The 24,661-nt window shown below is 38.8% G+C and overlaps 2 protein-coding genes across 8 annotated transcripts in view; one reads left to right on the plus strand and one right to left on the minus strand.

Annotated features, from left to right (window-relative positions):
- LOC126876673 (fat-like cadherin-related tumor suppressor homolog) overlaps positions 1 to 24,661 on the minus strand; it is a 497,189-nt gene that overhangs the window by 352,568 nt on the left and 119,960 nt on the right. The gene's annotated exons all lie outside the window — the stretch shown is intronic.
- Positions 1 to 24,661, plus strand: part of LOC126876978 (xylosyl- and glucuronyltransferase LARGE1-like) — a 508,433-nt gene that overhangs the window by 185,163 nt on the left and 298,609 nt on the right. The gene's annotated exons all lie outside the window — the stretch shown is intronic.

Here is a 24,661-nt window from a genome sequence, read left to right on the forward strand (position 1 = left end):
TTCGAGAACTTGGTGAAAATGGAATATCTATATCAAAAAACGGGAGTCAAGATCAAAATTTGAAGATAAATAAATTTAAATAATTCTAGACTACGCTAGTGAAAAGCGAACAGAAAAAGTAAGGAAAAAGGAAATTAAGAAGTTGCAGCGGTGAGTTTGGACTTTGTATGTAGGCAAACGTTTATGCTTCCAGAATGAAACTATTTCATCGGTCGAACAAAATTTTACCTCTGCCGCCGACACTCGATGCAATTACATTGATCCAATATTTGAATTACATACACGCAGAATCGTTCCGAAATACTGGAAAGAGTAGGTACTACGTGGGACGATACTTCCGAAAGATCGATACACGAATTTCCACATTGTCCTTTCCTGAAAAATTGATTTTTTATTTAACATTCGAAACGATCCAACCACGATTCTTAGTCTATGTACTAAGGATTCTATATACTTTATACCGATTTTTCGGCATCATAGCGTAAATTATTGTAAATTGTCGTAAACGTTCAAAGAACGTTTCATAGACTAAACATGATATAAAATGTTTTGGTCGAGAGCATGAACCACATAGGTAGAGGATTACTTTGAAATGCAATATCGAATTCAATAAAGCAAGTGTGCGAAAAAATTCCACGCGCAACTCTCCCTTCTCGTTCCTCTGCAAACTCGTTCTTTTTCCGCGATCCGACTCGGCCAATCGATCTAGCAATCGTAGCATGAAAATTGTTACCTTGTTCGAGTCACGTCAAAAGAGACAACGCGGAATAGAGATCGTTTTTTCGAAAACAGATTCGAACAATTACATCTGTGAATTTGTAATTTGATGTTTGTTTCTGAATTTGTAATTCGACGACGAATATATTATTTTACAATTTAGTTAGAGAATATTAATAATTCTTTGAAATATGAAGGTAACAGTATATATCTGGCAAAAATGTAGTGTAATGAAATATTTTATCTAATAATTTATGCTTCGGTAGAATTTCGTTTGCACGAACTCCAGTTATTTGAACGAAATCTACTCCATTAAACGAACTTCTCTGGGTTGAACCTACAATGGTTATCTGAACGTGAACTCCTATTATACTAACGAAAAATTGTAATTGCAGTTAGTAGGCTCCTATCCTATAAACTCCGATTATAAAAATGTTCAGTTCATACAAACGGAGTTCTACTGCGTTTTAATTTATATTTTAACCAGAATATAATCTTCGAAAGAAACTATTTATATTTATTTTCATAAATTAAGAAGGCAGTGTACTGCATTACAATATCCCAGATTTGACACAACGAAAAAGAAAAAAATGCTCGAAAATTCACTCGCTTCGAGGTACGCTCGATTCGATAAGGAAACAAAGCGATTTGTTCCTTGACATGGTGATCGAAACTTTTGGTTCTATCGCACACGGTTACCTCGATAGCGAGTGGGTCAGTTCTGACGCAACAAATTTGCGCGGCAATGGACCGGAAGCATGAAAGCTTTAATTACTTTCGCGCAAAGCGCACACACACGGCCGGCAACTTCGCCGACCGGATACATTGCAATTTCCGGAACGAGGTTTCGGCCGCGAAGCTGTTCTCGGCGTGCGCGCGATTGGAAAGCCTCGGCCGCGAACAACGAGCTGTAATTTGCACGTAAATCGATGCGTATTTCCCTAGCAGCTGGTCGTGCGCGTCATTCGAAGCAGACCGAATTGGAATTGAAAAACGGCGCCCTTCCATTTTGAAAATCGAAAACACCGCCCTTCGAAAGGTCGAAGTCTCGTCTGTCCTTTCTTCTAACATCGTCGTTTTCTACGAAAGATATTAGGATTTCAGAACGCGCGGTAAAGAAGTCTGTTTCTCGCTTTACTTCAATTGCTATCTCATCCGGGGTTGGATCGAAAACGAGCTCGTTTACGAAGTACCGATCGTGCTACTTTGTGCCGAGGATAAGAAGGATACGCGGTTCGATGGAGGAAGTTGGATAAAATACTAAGCTTGGTGAAAGTTAGCTGGAAAAAGTGATGGAAATGAGCTGCGGTTTGTACGACCTTTTGTTTGTACGATCCTTTTCTTTTTTTTTTTTTTTTTTTTTGTAACATCTGATCGGTGTTGAAAGTGTTAGAATCCATACGCTATCTCTTACGTGAGAATAAAAAATATAATATGCATTTTATAATAAACCAACAGCAAGTGCATAAAAGTCCAGCTGATATATGTATTTTCTTTCCGTCAAATCAAAGGAAAAATATTTTACGTATGAAATTTACATCGTTGCATGACTGTTATGTGGTTTAACTTTCATATCATTAACTTCGGTCGTAGTCTTGTACAAATGATATGATAAATATTGTAGACAGTTATGGTAATGCGAATATATCACCGTAAAATATGTGAGTTTTTAAATTGCACGTTTAATTTATCGTTCGACGAAATAATTGTCTCCGAGTGTTTATTTTCGTAATAGAACGCCGTGTAATAAATTAAGCTGTTTTTTTCTTATCGGTTTATTTTTCCGCGATGCCGCACCACGTCGGCTTAATATTTTATTTCAAGTTAGAGACACCGAGCGTTAATGATTAAAGCTACGGAGAAAGCGTTGAAAATGGATTCGCCTCCTGAGCGTTAATTCTTTTTGTGTTCTCGCTGTTATCCTCAAAACCGCGCGGCAAGGAACACAAAACAGTTGTGAGGGAAAGCTTTCACTACACATTTTTACCATACTTTATACACAGTTGTGACGCAATATTTACCGTTCTTCACTGTTTAAAAAAATAGGTAAAATTACAATTTACAGCGTCACTTCATACTTTTAGACGTACTAGCAGCAAATTAATTTTAATTAAAAATTTGTTTCACGTAAATCCAAAAATAAAAGCTATCTGACGCTTAAATTCTCCATTTTTCAAACGAACTAAGATTTGTCTGTTATTCAAATCACGTCATATCCACGACGAATTTATTTCGAAATTATTAAAATTTGCCTTCAGTTTAGTGAAAGATAGCACGAAAATATACCAACATTTCCTGTAAACTTTCACTAATTACATGGTGAATATTGTAAAGAATTAAATTAATCTAAAGGTGATTTAATTTAAGCTCAACTTGTATCCATTTATTCTCTCTTTAACGCAAAGTACTTCATATTAAGAAACTAATTACAAAATTGAGAAAACTATGATCTAAATATCTTTGTAATCCGTCACTATTCTACCCTGTACAAGTCGTATATCTACTTACGTATTCCAAAAAATTAAATCTCACAGTTTAATTATGTCGAGTAAGATCGCCTGATACTGTCGACCCATGATATTTCCTCTTCCATTAATAAACTAGAAACGTACACGATAAATACAAACAAAGATTACGTACGGTAAAAGAGCGCTATCAGTATATATTCAGGTCTAATTTCAGCTTGCAAGTTGGCACATTCAAGATTTTATATCGTGTATCAACATCCTTCGAGCCGCCTAACGGCAAATAGCAAAGGTAAAATCAACTGGAAAGAACGTGCCTCTAGCTAGAGTCAGCGATCAGATTTACTTAATTAGAAACGGAAACATCGTCGATGCATATTCAATCCCTTGCCGGTGGATGTAATCAGAAACGGGGCGCTAATGAACTTAAAACAGTCTCGTTACCTTCGAGACGGCCCCGTTTCGATTCTGAATATAACTCGCAAGTATGCGCGAGCGGCAATTATATTCTGACGAGTTACCATCCAGCTTTTTTCCACCGCACTCCGTTATACGGTTTAAACGTCGAGTCAATTAATCCCTTGGTGAGTTCATTAGCCTCGTCCTCGAAATAATTCAATTCAGCCACGAATTCTGCGCGCAATGCGTCGGAAGCCGAGAACACTCGATAGCTGGCGAATAGTTAACAGACGTTAAAATAAACCCAATATCTGGAACAAACATAGCGGGTTACGGGTTGAAAAGGTATTTGCCTGTTGGCAGACTTCTCCACAGAACTGATTGTCACCCCGTCGTTCGACGATAGACTCTACCCACCTCCGGAACTTTGAGTAATTTTCGAGTTTAAATTTCAAGTTTGCCGAACGAAAGTTTCCTCGAGAACATGTTCCGTTCAATGGATTATATTGAAACGCTTGGAAAGCACCTTTTCAGATTCTGAAGTCGGTTTAAACCTTCAATAGCGAACGCTTGAATTTTCGGAAAGAATTCTATAACGAGGCTTAATTTGTTCTTAAGGTTTCTTCGGGGACGTTTAACGTTAAATTTATCCTAAATTCGCTGTGTCCAATAAGCAAGGTTCACCGCACAAAAAGAAATTCGATTCTCTTTATTCTTTTGACATAAACACCTATATCATCGTATCATGAAAGAAAAGAGGAATAAAACGATAAAGAGACAAATAAAACGGGGAAGAAAATCATTTACCTACACTCGTAACGCTAGTAACAAGCAGGAAAGGACCTAACGAGATCATAAAATTGGCGATCGTTTCCAGTTGTCCGAGTGGTGGGGACCAGCGACCTTGAGCGGCCTAAATCTTTGGCTCGAGCTATAAACGTCACAAGGAACACGGCGAGTACCAAGATTCCCGCATCGTTCGACTCGGATCCAATTGGTTGCGGAAGAGGGGAGTTGAGTCATTGGTTCCACGGTCCACAGATCTCGTTCACGATTTTCCGAACGGCTTGCTGGCCGCAGCGTTTAATATCAGAACTTGGATTCCGTGGGACACGCGCGGTTCGATTTCTCTCTCTTTCTCTCTCTTTCTCTCTCTGGCTCTCCCTCGGTGTGCAACGCATTGTCCGTGGCCCCTGTACATTACCCGATTCGTTCCCGTTCGTCGGAAATAACGCTCCTTTACCGAACGACCGATCTCTGGCCCCTTTCGCGCGGCTTTTTATTATTACCCAGTTATTTATCGCGGCCGTTTCCCCCGCGAGTGCAGCCCCCATTGTACTATAGTGACGTCGCTGTCGGCTAAGTTATTTATAATGATTGCCATCTTTTGCGCGCGCCTACGGCACAGACACACACACACACACACACACAGAGATAAATACACGTATACCATGTCGATTCGAACGAGTATAAGGGACAGACCACTATGGAGGGCACCTGCTGGTCCTACGCCAGCCGGTGAAATATAAATTTGATGACGACATCGACGACGACAACGATGCGTGTTCCTTGGGAACGTATACAGCAACCTGTATACGGAGATCTCAACGGGGATATTAAATTCCTGCGGTCATAGTTTCCGCTCGCAGAGAGAGCGTGTCTATCATTTTTCAATTCGCGTTTCGACAGGGTAGTATTCGACGTAATTCGAGGCGCGCGCTCGCATTTTTGCGGGAATACACACGGTCCCAGGATAGGCAAGTGGGATGATACTTGTTGATTTATAGGTCTTCGGTATGTTCGGCGTCTTATTGGTGTCTTTACTGAAAGTTTCTTTTTTACTGAGATTTATCAAACGAATAACCGAGTACAGCACATCCTGGGTCCTAGATATGTATAGTCACGTGAAAATATCTTTACATGTTTACAGTAGAATTTAGATGAAAAGTTGGTTCTCTTCAAGAATAACAGACAATTGGATTGACTTGGATTGTAAACCGCAAGTACCAATTAATCATAACGATTGTATAATAAAGAATTCATTAAGTGATCTATTTCGGACTATTAATTATATCCTCCACAGAATCAGAGAATTGTAATAATATAAAATGTCACAGATAAACGTAAGATAAATAGGGCAAACCCTAGCATAAATCAGACAGAGTACGACAGCCATGAAAGTCGTTTACAAACCTCGAGCGAGAACTTGAAAGATAACCAAACGGACCGCGGCATGAATATAAAATTACATTTTAATACTTTTCGATCTCGCCCTCGCCTCTACTCTCGTGAATTGCTCTCGTTCAACCGGTATCATTCATTACACTCGTAGCACCACTAATCTAAATTTTAATATCACTTCCAAGACACGTCGTGCTCGCGCTGCGAACACAAGAAGATGCCCGTGGGCGCGATTGAATCGCCAAGTATTAACAGTAGAGCTACCGACGACTCAACTATAGGACTTGTAGCAAATGGATCAAAATGAAATATTATATTATAATACAAAGAGAAATAGAGGCTCTCGTGTATATATTTTGTAAAAAAAAATGGTTCAGATCTACCAAAAATAAATCGTTTCTCAACTTCCTAGAAAACTTATAAAATTTCTATTAAAAATTAGAAATCATTTATTTCATCTATCTCGGTGGGTCTAGCGTTAAATTACGCCATTTGATATCATTTCTGTTCCTTTTTTGACAAAAAATCCACTAAACCTTGCTTTAAGTTAAAACGAAAAAAAAAAAAAAAATGCTGAAACCACAGTTATTCCTCGACTTTCCGCTTGAAATTAAAGTGTACGCCGCTAACGCGTTTCATTGCACTTTCAATCGGGAGAAAGAAAAAGAGGAAGAGAGGTACAGGTCAAAGCTATTTTGAAGAAAGACGCAAACTGATCCAGAAAAAGACGATTAACAAAGCCGTCGTTACTTTCGGTTCTGGTCCATTTATAACGTTACAATTACATGCATTAGCCGGTTGCAGTGCTTAATTTCTTGTCCATATGTGGAGGTACGCTGAATTAGGAACGATGAGTATTATCTCTGCCGAGTTTCAATTTAATGGCCGATCAGAATCAAACTGGGCCCAAGATGGCTTAATGCAACTTGGCCCAAGTTGTTCTGTGGTTACATTTTAGTGGCAGTATGTGGTTACGTTTACTGCACGTTTTAGAAGCCTGGTAATTTGGCGGAAGTTGCATTCGATGGTTCTTCGAATCGATAGTAACGTGAAAATAAAAAATATGAAAACTTGATTAATCGTATTGCGAACAGTTATATAATAATCGATCGTTCGTAAGGATAATATTTAGATAAAGAAGAGATATTCTATAGCTTCTTTTATAGTATATTTCTTGCTATATTATATAATGGAATGTCCAAACGATTTCTGAAGACGTAGTTTTATATATAATAGGAAATATAGATTGAACACCGAGTCGATCAGCTGCGACATCGAAACATTGATAGAAGGATTGAGAAATCGCATCCAGAATCTGGGAAACAGATACGACAAATGATACGAACTTGATTCAGACGTAACAACAGGCATCAGTCGAAGAACCACTAGGCAGCAATATCATTGAACATAGTAATACAGCAGGAACAAGATTACTTCTATGAGACAAGAAAGAAGCGCGAATACTTTTGCATATTACTTTTTTGATAAAATCACGAAACAAGTACGTATTATTACTATTATTTTATTTATAAAATTTATATTTATTGCACCTTTCAGAGACCTAAAAACAAGTTCACAAACAATCATTCGCAAGCTACAATACACGTACAGATGGCAACGCGCAGAGGACGGATGCGTATTATCAAGAGAAAAAGCCTGACTGAAAATCTATCCGGAAGGATGCGTTATCGAAACGAGGCGGTGTCGAACTATTTTCTGTGGAATAAATAGGTCGAAAGATTAACGCATTTCGCCATCGATGATCCAACACGACCGATATTCTCGGTCGTAATTATTCTTCGATGAAGCGGATTTAATCGACGATGACAAAAGCGTGATTGGCATCGAAGAGTACGGTAGCCACGTATTCGTTTCACATTTCGTCCTGCGGAGCCATCGTTCCGACTGATATAAAAACGAGCGTTTCGACCAGCTGCGCCGATATATAAACCCCCGTGGAAAACATACCCCCGTGAAAAACATGCCCCCGTGTTTCTCGCCTCTCTACGACAGCGACGATCGGGTGACATTTTTCCAGCCGATTTCCATCCTTGTTTTCCATAATTTCGCGCGCAGATCGATAGTTTCCGAGAACGGTCATTGCATCCGGCCGAGTAATTACGTATATTAAACGTTTTTGTCGCGGCTGACTGGCTTTTGTCGTCTACCTCCAAGTCCAGGCTAAATACACGCGAGATTTCGCCGCTCGAAAGCGTCCGGATTACGCCGTGCCATTACGCTAACAGCCTCGTTATTAGCATTTTAAACGTTGAACGCTGCGCGCGTGTAACGCGCGGTGGTATTATGAAATAGAAAGGGAAAGAGAAAGAGAGAGAGAGAGAGAGAATGAAGTATCGAGGACAGTAATTTTTTTGCTGTTAATCCTCGTTGAGTTAAATTGTAACTCTTCGCGTGGATGATTTCATATAGACGAGTAATTAATTAGTAGATGCTGGTAACACGAATAAATATCGTGTTTCTACAACGTGGTTTACCGGTAACACCTTTGGAGAATCGAAAGAGGATTACGAATGAGTATTCCCTTACGGTGTAGTGTAACCACGCAACAGTTCGTAAGACGCGTATTAAATTGTTTACCGTCTTAACTGAAACGTTTATTTTTCAGAATCACCGAGATGCAATGCAGAGGCGAAAAAGAAATGAATTTGTATCTCTTTGAAATTCAATTGATCAACTTTATCTTTTTGTGTAAATTTTGTCAATTCTTAAGAAAGAACGTTCACGATATCCTCGCTCGTCTCTGCTTTCCAATTTACATCATTGATCGGTCTTGCTTTCGAACAGTTCGTTTCGCGTAACTACGACGGTGTATCCTTCATTTTTAACGAAATATCGGGCACAGGGGGTTTCACGTTTCCGTTTCGTTTGTTTTCCATCCCATACAGCCAATGAAACTTCTACAGCCAAGTCAAAGTGATTGCGCGTCCGCGAACTAAAGATGCGGCCATTTGAAAAATCAACAAACGTCGCGCAAACGAACCTTTCGAGAATCGCTGGCTCGGAGCGGCAACATCGTACTTCATTATCGGCAATGCGGCCTCCAAGTCGATTAACTGTACAGAGTGTCTTCTTCCGTGTATACGAGCACAGTGGAGCAAGATTAGAGTTTTCGTTCGTTGTTCCCTACTTTCTACGATGGGTTCGTATCTTATTGTTAGTTAAGTTGGCAACAGAGAGGAAACCGATACTTCCACCCCGACAACAAGTAGCTTCGAGCTTCATCACGATGACCCCGATAATACCCGTACCCCGTTAGGACGCGAACAAACGGCCAGCTTGTTATGTTAATCGACTCCTCATCGACCGCCTAAACCCGTTCACCTATGAATGAGAAAATGTAGTTATGTAACGAGATGATCGTCTCACGATGTTATTAAAAACACAGGAAATGGAGCTTTCTGAAAGGTTTACGACACCGTTTCTTTAACAGCGTATATGACAATTATTAACGAGTGGGGTGGATGCGCAATATTTACGCGTAAATGGAATGGTTAATTCAATGTGCATGAAGTATATTGTATCGATTATTGGGTGTCGATGAGTCGAGTTGTCGCAGTTTGTCAAACTTGTTATCTGTTGCTTCATAAAGAACAAGTCTGTTTGGACCAAATCAAATAATATTGAATTTTCAAGCTTCTCGAAGCATTCGAATTGAAATTTTTCGAACACGCATTTGCATTTAAATATTCTAATAAATCTTTGCATGCTGGAAAGATGTCAGCTGTTCGAAGCGTAAAATTATGTAAAGGTGCAAATACCCTCTAGATGATATCTTTCCAACTATTCTTTGTTCCTCTTTTTAATTATGTGTGATGCCAGACGTTAAAATCGAGAAAAAAGATAACTGGCTGCGATGATTAATAAATGTGATAAATGATATAAATGTAAAATTCAAATTCGACGTTTCGATAAACTAATCACTGTATTCGAAATTTATGTTTCAATAAGGATATAATTGTCAAATAATTAGATGCTAGAATCTGACGCGAGATGAAAAATCCAAAGGAATAATTACAGGAAGAAAAACGAGGGTTCTTTTTCAATTTGCACGTCTGCATTGGCTTGCGAACACTTTCAAACTACCCTGCTGATTCTATAACGATACTGGTTACGAAGTGCTTTTACATTCTGACCAGAGCGGCTGAAAACACTTCATTGGAATGCCGAAGAAAGTTTAACACTTTCGAAGCGGTTACTCGATGAAGCAGCTTTTATTTCTCTGCGTTTCGATGGCCAGGTGTTGCACGAACTGCACACACCGAATCGAACAGCCTACGTGTTTCTGCTTTGTCAAACAAGCATGCACGCTGCGTCGCTTCGCCTTCAGAATTCATTCTTATATGTTTTCTTTTCATTGTTTTAAATTTGCTTCAAACCTCGCAAGAATCACTGTACTCCCTGTACTAGTGTATTACAGGAAACTGTTGAAATTTTCTTTTACGATATCTTTAAGTAATTAAATAGATACATGAGCTTTCGAATTTTGTAATTTTTTAATTTTAAATTATTCATTATAATTTTGTTACTGTTGTTTCAATTGTGCATAAGCGTTCAAAAGCGCTCGCATTCTTCTTAAATCGCGTGTATATATTGAGTAAAGAACGGATCGCGTCGAATGATCACGCCGCGGAAACCTTACGAACTCCTTGTTGTGTAACCCCTGAAAACCAGTTTAAAAATCCGTACAATAGACTTTTAAGACTGGTCTCTGCTGCTATAGAGTTACGGATTTCCTTCGTTATTGAGAGTATCGAACGTTCTAGTTGTTCACTGCCCCTATTGTGTTAACTGTTTCGTTACTGAATGACTATAATTGTTGTGTATATCGAGGATGACTTCGGTCGTGACTGATTGTCTTTACACATCAGCGGTTCTTGATTAGTTTTCATCGAAATAATTCATTATTTTACTTTGTGAATATCAATCACATAACTATAATTGTACTTAAAATTCGACATCAGAAACTACAGAGTTTCTTTCCTAAAAATCAAGAAATGCAGGTTGTCCAATTAAATTAAAAAAAGTTAGACCTATGTTTAATACTTTATTATAATATTTACTGCATAAAACAAATTTTTGCGCAAGTTGTAATATTTCCTCGGTTATATTCAGAAAAATAAATTTGCATAAACATTCTCATTCTATTTATTATATTCACTTAACCAAACCACATCTCCACCGAAACCTCCGACCAAATTCTAAAAGGATCAAGGATCAACATCCCTGAAATCATCAGCGTCCACTATCGAAACCACCAATCCTATTAGCTTCTTCTCCCAAACTGCAATCTCTAATAGGAAACTAAGCTCCAAGGAATTAAAGTACTCGCATCGATTACCATAAACGTGTCCCTGCCGTTTAGCCGAAGCGACGCGACGACAAGATCCAGCTCGACTTAGCTGCCATATATCAACTATCCTTCGATCAAACTCAATTCGCAACAAATTCGTGGTCTGACCACACGATGACCGCTCGGTCCTCCAACTCTCCAACGGTTTAGCATAAATTTGGATACAATTTCGGTCGTACATCGACGTGACCGCAAAGAATTTTCACGCAAGTGTGTGGGAGAGTAACCGCGTGAATACTCTCGCGCGCATTATATCGGAGACGAGTTGTTTTTGGGGACTACGGCCAAGACGAACGACATACGTGCGGCACACGAATGGCAGCAGCTGCGCGTGCCTTGAATATTTAAGCCCGTTAAGGCCCCTGCACAATGCACGAATCGCGTTAAATGGGGGAAGGTCTACTACTATTGGTTTGGCCCCTGTGACCATCGAATTGGGTTAAACGGGGTCCATATTTAATCGACCCTATCCCCTTTTACTTTTTCCCGAAACTTCGTTTCTCCATCACGTTTCATGCGAAATGTGTGGATATAGATCGAAAATGTTTCATGAATAGTGGGGAGGAAAATTGAAATTAGAGCCGTAGAATAAAAGGAACATTTTCCTTTAGTGATATGTTGCGAAATTATCGAAAACTTGACAACAACGCGACTGCAATCATATTTCTATTACAACACTCTCAATAAATCAACTTCATATATTATTAGAATTTCTAATATAATGGTTACAAATTACTTTTATTCTTCAATAACGTATTTTTTTATGAGCTACTACCCTTCATTTTCATAGTATGACATTTTTGTAGAATTGCGAAACTAAAAAGAAATTAGTAGCTGACGCAAGCTACGGAATAACTACGGATTACATAGAACTACAAGCGAAGAATAAAAATAGACTACACAAAAATAAAGTTATTCCCTTTCGAAGACCTTTAAAAAAATGTAATCTTTAATCAATATTTCACACATTATCGACGGATATCTTCAACCCACGCAAATTGAACGGTATACCCTATACATCAAAATTATTGGTTAAAGAAGATTGTAACTCAAAAAGATGAGAGGCGTGAAGCAGAGGTATCAATTTCATCATAAATTAATATTCAGTGATGCGCAACCAAACAGTTCGGTGTTCCGATGGGGGCGATTAACCGCTTCCTTATGTAAATTCCAGTCGAAGATGTCAGCCTCGATAAATCCTTCCAGTAAAAATTCTTACGATTTTTTCCGTTGCGGTATTTAGAATAAAATTTTTGATTTTGTACCGGTCGCAGGACGAGAGGAAATTATCTTGTCTTACATAACGCATTTCCCATGATGGAAATATCCTCGTGGAAACTGACTCGAGATGAATAAGTAAGCGACTATTTCAAAAACAATACGGAATAATATGGAGAATAATATGGAATGGTGATAATTTAAAATTTCTCTCAGCGAATGCACTACGAAATGGAGAAATAACCATTAACGCGAAATTGTCTTTTTCTCTTTTACACAGATACTAATTTTCACGTTAAAGAGGTATTTAATTAAAGGTGAACGAGTAAGAATCGCGAATTTTCAGCGTTAATTTCTCATCAAGAGAATGACGTTTGATGGATTGTTTATCTAATATTATTTCAAAAAATAAATATGATAAATATGCAGTTAATGCAGGCATAATTGGTTATTTTCGTTTAAACGAAACTACACTCGAAGAAATCCTTAGAAATATATTTCATTTGGTAATTTCCTATTTACAATATGTCTATTAAGATGTAAAATATACTTTATAATATTGTTTGCAGTTTATACGAAATTTTCTTTCTGTATGGATGACGCGACCGTGGGATTGGAGAATAAAAGGATTTCGTTGTAACAGGTCATAAAAATTGTAAATGTGAATAGTTGAGTTTGGCTGGTGGAAGCGAGAGATTTCGATGCACTCGCGTGGAACGAACTGCTTCGTGAATTAATTACAATAGTCAGGTAATTACTGGAACGGGCTTGTACTCGTGATCCTTTTGCATCGCAATGGAACTCTTTTGTTCATTTAGCTAGCGTTAAAAGGTGAACACTCTCTGGGTAGAAGCAAGTAAAGTCTTTTATTACTCTTCACGCTAATGGAGATAATGAGATTAAAACTGTGACAGGCGGTCTGCGTTCGTATTAGAAGAAACTACTATCTACTTGATGTAACTGATAGTGGAAAAATGATTGCCTGTTAAGTAAAAACATTCGTGGTACCTCGAAAGTGTTAGAACTACAAATTGCAGGATGACAAATTATGTGCTCATTTTCACGGGTAAATTTGTTTTCTTATTCGTATTTTCTCTATAATTCTGTGTTTAGTATTTTAAGAAATTGATTTAGTTGATCTACTGTATTATAGATAGTTGCAGAGTATATTATTATCTCTTTTTATTAATTTTCCTAAATCGCAGAGCAATATTTCTTAATTTTATACAAATTTCATTTTTTACTTCGAACCGTTATTCTAACTCGCCAATCCATTTTGAAAATAGATTTGCATAAAATGCTTGCTCGACTTAGGAAGGTTACGCTTTAACTCAATGGGAACAGGTCGCTCCTTGAATAGTTTATAGTTTTCGACCCGGGGTATAAACACTCGAGAAAAATTCGTTACGTAACAATGGAAACGAAACAGTATTTCGCTGACAGGATTTATTTATCGATTGTACACAATACCCTATCGCAGAGAAAATATTCCGCTACACTCGAATCGGTAATTCCACTCAATGAAAAAAAAGAGACAAAGAACTTTTTATATCCAGTTACATGACATTGGGCGACTAGATTTTCCAATTGTTAAGTATCAGCACAAAATATAAAAAGCAATATTTTATGGAAAAATACGTTGATTTCAATTTGAAACATGCGTCTATTCAATCTATTCAAATTATTCGCGCGGGCAATTAGATTAAAAATGCGAAAACGTTTCGTGCGAGAAGAGTTTCAATGTTCCATCGATATCCTTCTTTTTTTTGTTTGCTTGTTTGTTTTACTTGTTTGCCCCCTGTAGCGTTTTCACAATTTTCGAAAAGCACAAACATTCGATACAGCATAGTCTTTGTTTTTCGATACGAACAGCACTTTCAACGATACGGTATCCTCAAGAGAAAAGCTGCGCTCTATTTATTAGTTTACTTTTGGTCCCTCTGATTAACAAATTCGTCCAGATAGAACTACGACCACTTATCAAGAAAGTGTTTCGAGTTTTCTCCGAGTGTGCTGCCGATGAAAGTCAACTTCGACTAAAAGCAAAGTTCCCGAACCACCGAGGAGTTAGACTAATGTTCGTTCTCGAGAAGCTTCGCTGAAAGTCACCAAAAATTCCCAGAACCTAGTAATTACAACTTTGCGAATTCGCTTAATCCGATGAATCCATTAAGATACTTGAGCGGCTTATGATCGATCGAGCGGACGAACTTTACGTAGTTCGTCGATTGATCCAATAAACGTTTGGTATAAACTGAGACACTCGATGGAAACTTGAAACGTATATTAGCTAATAACCGATGAAGAATTCATTCTCCAGAGATTTATGAAAAGGTAATATTTGGTTTGGTATGTTCATCGGTAATTTTGCAGTAAAATTCTAACATTCACACATTGGATTGACGTAGTGTAATCATACATTTCATAAAGATAGGGGAATTAACTGGCGTTCATTATTCTTCTTGGTACTGTCTAATGCAGTTTTCAATTTAAAAATGGAACTTTTACTTGTTAAAAATAATAACAGAATTAAGATTTGACATAGTTTCAAGAAAGAGAATTTATCAGTTTCGATTTGAGAACAGTGATCGACAAATAAAAAATAGACAAAACATTTAAGTTCGAATACTGTTTTAGCATGCTGATGTCATACATAAATCAGATATCGTGAATTCCTCGAATTATAAGAAAAGCACTTAGAGAATGTCAAAGTAAATTGAAGAGAGAGACGATTAATTTAAAGCTGCCTATAGATAGACCACTAAAACGATTGTTGGGAACAATCGATTGTCCGTTAAATTCGTCACAAATAACATCTAGTCGATATCCATATAGCATGGCAACAAAGACAAAATAAACATTTTCTTTTTTACCTAAATAGAATTCCGTTAGTAACATTTATACAGAAGAGTACAACCAAAGTAGTATGAATTTTTCCTGAATTAAAATTTCTTTCCAATAACCGATGCATTGTCTTTTTCACAATTTCTATCAGAATTTACATTTATTTGCTACAACCACTATTCGTTCGATTCAACGATTATTCACGGAAACTAACACTACGAAGTACATACGTTTACGCAAGCTAAATCAAAGTTACTCAGGTCAACCATCCTCATTGCGTTCCTTAAATAAATCGATTTGCGTTACTGTGCGCAAACCCGGTCGAATAAACATATTCGTTACCAGGAGATTGCGATCGAAATTGCCACTGGCAAAATCAAAACGTTCCTTCAGAGGAAATCCAGAGATTCAAGACGGGTATCGTGTACAATCAAACCGAAGGGGCTACCTTTCAAGCTAAAGCAAGGCCAGGTCGACCAATCCAAATGTTTCTCTTTGATGAAGCTGTTGACAGGAGAGCTTGTAATTTAGTCAGTGTACCTGTAACAGACAAGAAAACCGAACTGGTGATTACTCTGGTTCAAGATTGTATTTTAGTCGAAAAGGTTTGGATTGGAAGAAATATTCCTATTATTTAATGAACGATTATTTTTTTCAAAATACATTGAAAATGTAACAGTATATCGATAAGTAGTGTAACGAAATATCGTATGTTTGGAAAATGAGAATAAAAGTACATTAAAGTTCATAAAGCTCTGTTACGATGTATAAGAAAGTATATTTCTGTACATTTCTACGATAGAACTTTATGTATTAGTACGATATCTTGCTCAGTGTTTGACCAAACGAACTGTTGTCGACTGAATCTACTTATCCGAACGTAAATTCCAAATATGTACGCTTAAATTGTTTTTCTATTCCCCACATCAAAATGTTTCATCCCACTTAAACTCCCTAATTTCAAATGCTTTAAAGTATCCCTTCCCTAACCATTGACCTAACCCTAAACATTTTACATCTTCCCTCCAACACAACGATCTCTTATTCAAAGTAAGAATTACCATGAAATTCACGTTTTGCGCGTATAGAGCAACTCAGAGCCACGTAAACCTAATCCCTTCGAGACATAACATAAACGTGGACATTCGCTTCAGGATAGTGGGTTATTTATGTTTGTAGAAAAATACAATAATTTTTAATACCAATAGAAATGTATATAGTGCACTTGATAAAATTCAGTAATAGTAATTACACATTAACAATGAACACCTACGTGATACCAATATGGTTTTAACTAACGGTTGGGCCTCGTGCGATGCCACCGTGGCGTCACCGCTTATTATAGCGTTAAAACGCGAAAACCCACGTCGTGACATGAGAAATTCTGAATAGATACACGGACGCTACTAGCTCCACGCCTTGTTGTCAACTATGCCGGAACGAACAGCAGAAGTTATCTTGGAACGTGGAGAACGCGCGCGTTCGCGTGCCGGTGTAACAGGAATTGTTTATCGTGGGCCCTTTTGTTCGTCGGTTGGAACAATACGCGATGCACGTCGGTCTCTCTGTTTCCACGCCATCAATATCCCTCTGCCGTGCTTCTTCTCTGAATGTCGGCCGTTTTATACCGATGTCATGGAAGGCGACATTCAACGGGACAATCGGCCGGTGCAAAGGAAACGGAACGACGTGCTTTCGAATTAAATTATTTTCACTTTCGTACCACGCGCGCGGCTTTTTGTCCCGCCCAGCCATTCATCGGGTGTAGTTCTCCATGGAGAAGGTTCGTTTCCGCATAGGGACTGCAGAATAGCTGTATTCGTTCGTGTACGTGTTTCTGAATTGGGAAGTATTACGAGTCGCAAAGATCGTTTCGTCGCATGACAGTGTGAAGTTGTTATTGGAAAAATTGTGAAACTTGTATAGAAATGTGAAGTCCTTTATACTTTCTGTCTGATGGCTTCGTAGGATTGTTACTATAATTTTTGATAAATTTTTTATTCAAATATTTTAATATCGTTACACGCACGTAGATACAATATGTCGTAAATGTGAATTAAACGTTTTTTAAATTATATTACAATAGTTAAATGTTTTTACATTGATAACTACTCAGAGGTATATGAATGCATTTAATACATACAATAATATATCCGAAACAATTTATTACCTTTTATTATTATTTATTAAATTTAATCACCTATGCAAATTCTTCTGCGAGAGACGTGTTATTAGATAGTTGTTAGAAAGAAATAATTAAAATTATTGGTTTGATTTCACCGCTTATTCAGATGTGTGCGTTTAATCTAACTCCAATCGTAAAACTCCTCTTCACTCAACCAAACTTTTAAATTAGAAAATTTCCTATATATCATAGTTTTATCTCCAATAAATTCGACAATCGAATCTCAAACTGATTGAGCACGTTCTGTTCTTCACGACTGGTATGTGGTTCGCGTTTATCCATTTAGACTATTTTGAGCGACGCGTAAGACAAAATCACCGCGTTTCTTTCTGTGAATATACCTTTGTTTCTGCGTTAGTGCACAGGGAGCCGTCGCACTTATTGTTTGTCGATTCATCGGGTACAGGCGCTCGTAATCCGCGACGGGCTTCCAGGATAGAAACCGCGGTGCACGTTTCAACGTCGCGTCGCGTTGCAGCTAGTCGACGGCGATACGTTTTGTCTCGCAGTGACGTGCGTGCACCGGGGCCCTGCATTATTCGCACGTGCACGCGCGACTCCGACCGCTTCGAAACGTTTTAGAACGGCGTTCGTTTGAAATTGTGGGAGCTAAAACCGTCTCGGGAAGAGATACGAATTATTTGCAGAGAATTTAGTCCTCGATAATCGCGTTTGAGATTATAACTACGTAACGTTGGATGAATATATTTTATACTCTGCATTCTAATGGAATTAAATCTGCTTATTTCGCTGAAACGCAGTTTAGTGGCAAAGAAAATGTTTGGATTGATTTATTGGCGCGAAGGTCTTTTATCAATGTTTCTTCGAATATTTGAGTCGTCAGTAGATCAAATACATGCTCGAACGATATAGAAACAGAATGAAAATACTTGCAGGATTAATACATTTCTAGCAGTTCGTCATAATCATTTTATCATACAATATGCAATATTTACTCAGTGTACCGTAAAATACGATCGTTAGGAAAACCTACCATTAAATATAACTACCATTAGAAAGGCGTCAGCAATTGTCGAGAACTATCTATGATGGCGCTTACAGAGAATCATAATGCATTATTCATTGAGAACTCGATGATATCGTAATACAGAATATTTTTAGAACGTACCTACCAATCACATCAAATCAAATGTTGCAACCACGATGATATCACGAGATCATTCTCTTCTCATTAAGTACCTATCACGACATTTATCTAATATTATAATTTATCGCGATATTTCAGCTCCTGACGATAATAACTGAGATTTCTTTCCATAAACAATTCATAAACAATACCCGCATCCCTTACTGCTTCGATTGATCTCTTCATTCCAAACTCGATCGTTGATAAAATAATAACGATCGGCCGATGACAAGTTCGATACAACCGTCTCACTTATCAACTGTACAACTCCTGTCACTATTTATGTCTCGTTGGTTTCTAAATGTTTATTTTCCATAATACTTCATCCGTCTCATCGCCGACACACCTTCCTGACGTTCATTCGCGCAAATTCACTTTACAGTCTGTCGTATATATTCCAACAGAAGCTTTAGAAAACTCAGCGCGCGCGATTCAATAGCACAGGGACGACTGTTGTCGAGGCGTATCCATTGATCACTGAATATACAGCTTATAGAGCGTTGACGATAGGCGTTAAAAACGCCGTAGCGAACGTAGCATTTCGTCGGCGTCGCGACGCCTCTTTCGCGGAGAACGACCGTCTTTTCTTGTTCGAGGCACTCGACGACGTGACGGCAGCTCATTCACATCGTCGAGCGGTTACGAGCGGCTTGCATGCCGACGCACGTGCGTCCGGAACTCTCGTAATCGACGCCATCCCTGAACGTCGAGACAATTAATCGTTACGCCCACTCGCGCGCCCGGTATTTCGAGTACCAGACGCTTGATCGACGTCCGGCGAATAACCATCGTAAAAAATGCGACGAATGTTTGATTCCAACGATAGAAAATGTTACTTACGTTCGAAGTTGAAGCGTGGCAATTTTTGGGACTACTTGGACAGAAACTCGCGTGATATTTTTTTTCATCGCTATTTCTTTCACTTGAATGGATGCCTAGCACTTAGATTTTATGAAATTTAAGAAATTGCGGTGTTTGTAACACTGTCACAAACTATTGCTCGATCTTTAATAAGTTAACTAGGTAAATTGAATAAGTGAATTGCACAATTTCAGTCTAGTCTTCTTTTCTATTTCAAATATAAGATATCTATTCCTATTAAAATTTGATATCGATTTTAGCTTAGAATAAAGCCAGCAAAAAATCCAATTAAATGTAAATTCAATATTTTATATATCTATGCAAAAAATCAATCGGTATATCTAGAAATTAATATTTCACACAAAAAAATCTATAAAAATACAATACTAGGTTAAAAGTCCCAACCAGAAAAATCACAAATTTACTCAACTACCACCATGAGAATATCGTTGTTGTACACTGTGATAAGTCTCCGCGTTATTTGACTTAACGTCACCCGAAATTCTCCGATAGAAACAGCATCGATCCCGACAAAACAAACTGCCGTCAAAGGAGCCTACGGTAGTTGGAATTTATCCAGCCTCGAACTTTCCTTCAAGTCGCGTTCTACACATTTGCTTGGTGACGCTAAGAAAACGTTGGCAAAGACGTCGAGACGCGACTGGGCTAAGGAAAGGAACCAAACCGGAAGGAAATCCGGCCGAATCGTTTTACGGAGTCGAGATAAACTTGTATCATCCTATCGCTGTTGCATTCGCTTGTAACTTCTTCCAAATCCTTGATTTATTCATCTGTGATTTCTTTCGGCGCAAACGTGACGCGATGCACGAACATGCGACGACCTTGCTATTCAAAATGTAGAAATACCGAATTCTACGTTGCATCGCCGCTGTGAAATTGCAACGTTGCGTCGTCGTCCATCTCCATTATACCTAATAAGGAAAACTATCACGACAAAATATGTTGCATTCGCAGTAAAAATACTGAAATCCCCTAGCAACTGTCAAATTTCTCTCCAACAACAATTTCTCCATATTTGACGAATATATCACGAAACTTTTTGATCAAACACAGCGCACAATAGCGTACAATCCTTCAATAAAAAACACGAAGCTGCCAAATCGTCCAACATCGCCATTACAAAATCACGATAACATCTCGTCCACATTGGGCCTCGCGATGCGTCGCGACGCGACAGCAACGAACAATTGTTGAGGCTGAAGCTGGATCGAATTGGGCAATAAAATCGGCCAGGCTTCGCCAGAAATATATTTCAATTTTCGCGCGATCGGGACAGGGGAAAGAAAGGCGTAGTGCCGGAGGGAAGGGTGCGGTCGGAGCATGCGATAAATCGAACGGCCGTGTAAATATTCCTGTGCCCCGGCCGGTAGTGGCGGGTACATGCACTTCGCCACGAGCTTGCCACCGCGTGCACGCCGATATTTATCGTCGAGATAGCTCGAATAATACAGAACACCCAGGAGCACGGTTTTTCACGGAAGCCGGGTGCCCGAATCGGGACTTCGAATTAGTTTCCGGGTTCGATTGACCGGATCGAAGCGGGGGTGACGAGTCGACGAATCCCGGGATGTGCCAGTTCTATCGGGTCGGTCATACACTCGTTAAACTCTTCGGTGGTTACCAAATTCACGACGTATTCGATATGTCCCTTGACTATTTATTTTCTCAACTATTTCCTGTTTTTTGACTGTGGTAAAACGATATAGTATGATATTTATTATATACATCGTCTGTTATAGCATTTCGTAAATCACGATGGGACATTTTATAAAAATTGTTGTTTTATGAAACTGGTGAAATATTACAATAGAAATTCCCTAAAATTTTCGGTTGTTTAAATAGTTTGCAGAACAACGAAGAAGTCGTCTGTGATTTATTCCCAAATTATTTGCAATTTAGTTCTGTATTCATGAACACAATTATAAACCGTATTCTACAATATAAAGAGAACGTTAAGGAAATTTATGAACTTCTATTGGAATCGATATCTGCTAGAACGATGATTAATAATTGAATATGACCGAACTGAGAATGATCAGAATAAAATCAAACAAATTTTTTAACCTGCTCGTGTTGCGAATTAAATTACAATGATCTATACAGGTGTAACACAAGCTCCATACGCGTTGCAAACAGTATTGAAACGACACACGTAACAAACTGTGGGTAATTTCAATCAAGCCGAGCTTCAACTGGAATTATTTGTATGGCGGACAGTTATGAAGTTTCATCAGTTACTCGCGTGATTGACACTGCTTGTATTTCGTATCAACTCATAGAACTGCGCGTAATTCGATCCTCTAATAGTCTGAGAAATTGTCCACTATTGACACAGCTGTTGCAATTCCAAAGTTTCAGGATACCTCCTACGCAAAAATTGTCATTCGCAATAACCACACGCACGTATGCATTCTGTTTTGTATCGAATCAAACCCACGTCCAAATTTTTCGAGTTTATTTTAGTCTGTTCGGTACAGAAATTCTATTTTTAAACGAAAAAGCCTCGCCACTATTTTCTTCCCATTAAAAATACATGTTTATTTCACCGTTTCATTCATTTTGTTTCACCCATAAAGCTGTTTACGACCTCCATATCTTTATTGCTTTGCAAGATCATATATACATATGTATATGTATGTATCTCCATACACGAATGATCATAATTAAAGCAAGTTCATAAAAATAAGTACATATATAAAGCTTCCATTTTAATAAAAGCTAGTATTAATTTTGGAAAAAAATCTGGAACTCATTATTTTGCTTACAAAAATCTTAGTCTAGTGGTAATAACTTCAAGAACATATTACTACTGCAACATTTTTCATTTTTCGAATGTAAAAAATACAGTGGCTGCAGAAATAATTGCGCACACCATTAGTTTCCAATGATGTGTTGTTTATCAGGTCCTACATTTCATTTAAGGACCATCGAAATTTTTAGTCACATAAAAGTATCTACAACCAAATGATAGGAAATTCAATATATTTGGATTTAACTATACACTGCATACAACATTGTGCAGACACTTTGTGTATTCTCTGTATATGAAACAATTATTTCGATTTCGACCTGTATGTGCCACTTTACTTCACATAATTCAACATACGTCCACCAACTCGAGCCGAACAGACCACGTAAGTCATCACGTAGAGCCACGGATACATAGATCAATCGATGCAATCCGTACGCAGTAACGTTTACTACATTCGATTACCCGTGAAGAACGAAGCAGCCCCACTTCCTCGTAAAATATGAATTACACCCGGATTATCGGTTATTTACGATGGTTCGAGACAAGTTCCGAGTTCCACGCTCGATAAATTTCCTCCATGTCCCCTCGTACTCGTTTTCCGAAGACTTTCGCCAGCGATTTTCCCTCGACTTGGTTCGACAACGCAGTTGGCGCTCGGTAACGAGCGTGCCTCGGTAAAAATGCGAAATTAGATCGTTATGTGGCCGAGCAACAAGTATCCGGATATATGGAGCGTGGTTCGGTGGCGCAATTACTCGGAACTTTCGATGCGGCGCGCTGGAAAAGCGGAGATGCTCGAAATTTGACTTCCCTTGGTCTCTGCCAACTCTCGGTTAACTCTAGACGCTGTTGTTCGCTGGATATCTTTGGATCCCATTTTCAGACCATTTTCGGGCTCGTCGTAATCAGCTTAGTTGCCAGCTGAAGCAAAAACTGGGCGAAATTTCAGGCGAACGAATAGCAGAAATTGAGGAGAATTCGTTCGAACGAGGAGAAAGCGAAGAGCAGAAGAAGCAAAGCAAGAAGGACACGTGGTGGAATCGTGGATTTAGAAGCTTTGAAGGCGATTGCTGTGCCGCCGCATCGGCAGCTCGTTAGCATTTCTCGGCCTTTCTGGGACACGTCAACCCAATGACAGTCAGTGATTTAACATTCAACCTGGCCCGCGTTACCTCGTAATCTCGTCGGACGCGAAATAGATTCCGTTTCATCTTGAGCAATGAATCCTGATTGGGACTTCTGATCAAAGCTCGGAAAAAACTATGACTCCGGGAGCAAAGCTGGAGGGCTTCCACGCTGGCAGTCGGAAAGACGGAATTTTCCACGAGACAAGGCACTAGGAAACGTCCGCAATGGTAAGACGCTTTGCGGGGATGAACGATGGAATGGAAATTGCTGTCCGGCCTGGGATTTCTTTCACGACTCGAAAAAAGACCTGTATTCCTGTCGTCGACAGCTTTTAACGTCGAACGGTTTTCATAAATTACGGCGGCTGTTTTGTTCGATCATGAACATCTTCGTTTACATGTTGTAGTAGAATATGCATTTTTGGAATTCTTTCTTGCTTTTCGCGTATTATTTTACAGTCTAAAGAAAATTGCTTCTCAGTGAACAAATGTATAGGCATTGTTAGCTTCGAATATGAACTTCTTATTTGATATATTATCGATATTTTCTCGTAATTAATACCTTGTTACTTTTACACTTTATTTGTTTCATATTAAAATATCATACAACACGAGTAAACTTGTTCCACTGTTCACCAAAATCCCAAAAAGCTCTCGCAGTTTGATGAAAAAATACCCAATAAATGGGCAACGGCAAAAACAGAATAACACCAGTATTTATTTAGTGTTTATTCACGCGCCTGTTTCCGAATGAAAAGTAAATGGAAACACCTGTTAAATTAACAGTAAAATTAAAACGGCCCTTGCGAGAAAACCCTCTCGCCAAGCGCCATTCTTCGATTACTCGGTAAACGAGAACTCCTAAAGGAATTCCACGCACAACCACCTTGAAAATCTCCCTAACGGGCAAGACGTGCTCATCATACTCCACTCAGAAATCAATCTGAATCTTCGAATACCAAATTCGAAGGGTAAAATCGAAATCGATAAGCAGTCAATTGCAATTCGGCGTGAAATGCGGTTCGCGTTATCCATCGTTCAATAAGGCAGCTTAAGTTTCGAATCAGTCGGGCTACGGATTCACAGCGTACAGAGAAGATCTTCGAACGTAGACGCGGCAAGCATCGAGAGTCAGATCTTTGAACGACCGAAAGGCCAGTTGAAGGGAAGACCGCGAAGTCGGTGCACAAATCAACGAGTCTCGTAACGTTGGCCCGCAACCTTGGTCACGAGGTGAAAGGGCTCGCGGAGCAAGATCGGAGATCCGGGACGCGTAAACCGTTTTGATATACGATCTGGTTATTCTCGATGCGTCCATTGACGTTTCACCATAGTTAACCACAGCCACGCGTTTTGACTTCACCTGCGCGAGT

This window comes from Bombus huntii, chromosome 2, assembly GCF_024542735.1.
Source record: "Bombus huntii isolate Logan2020A chromosome 2, iyBomHunt1.1, whole genome shotgun sequence".
Lineage (NCBI taxonomy): Eukaryota > Metazoa > Arthropoda > Insecta > Hymenoptera > Apidae > Bombus > Bombus huntii.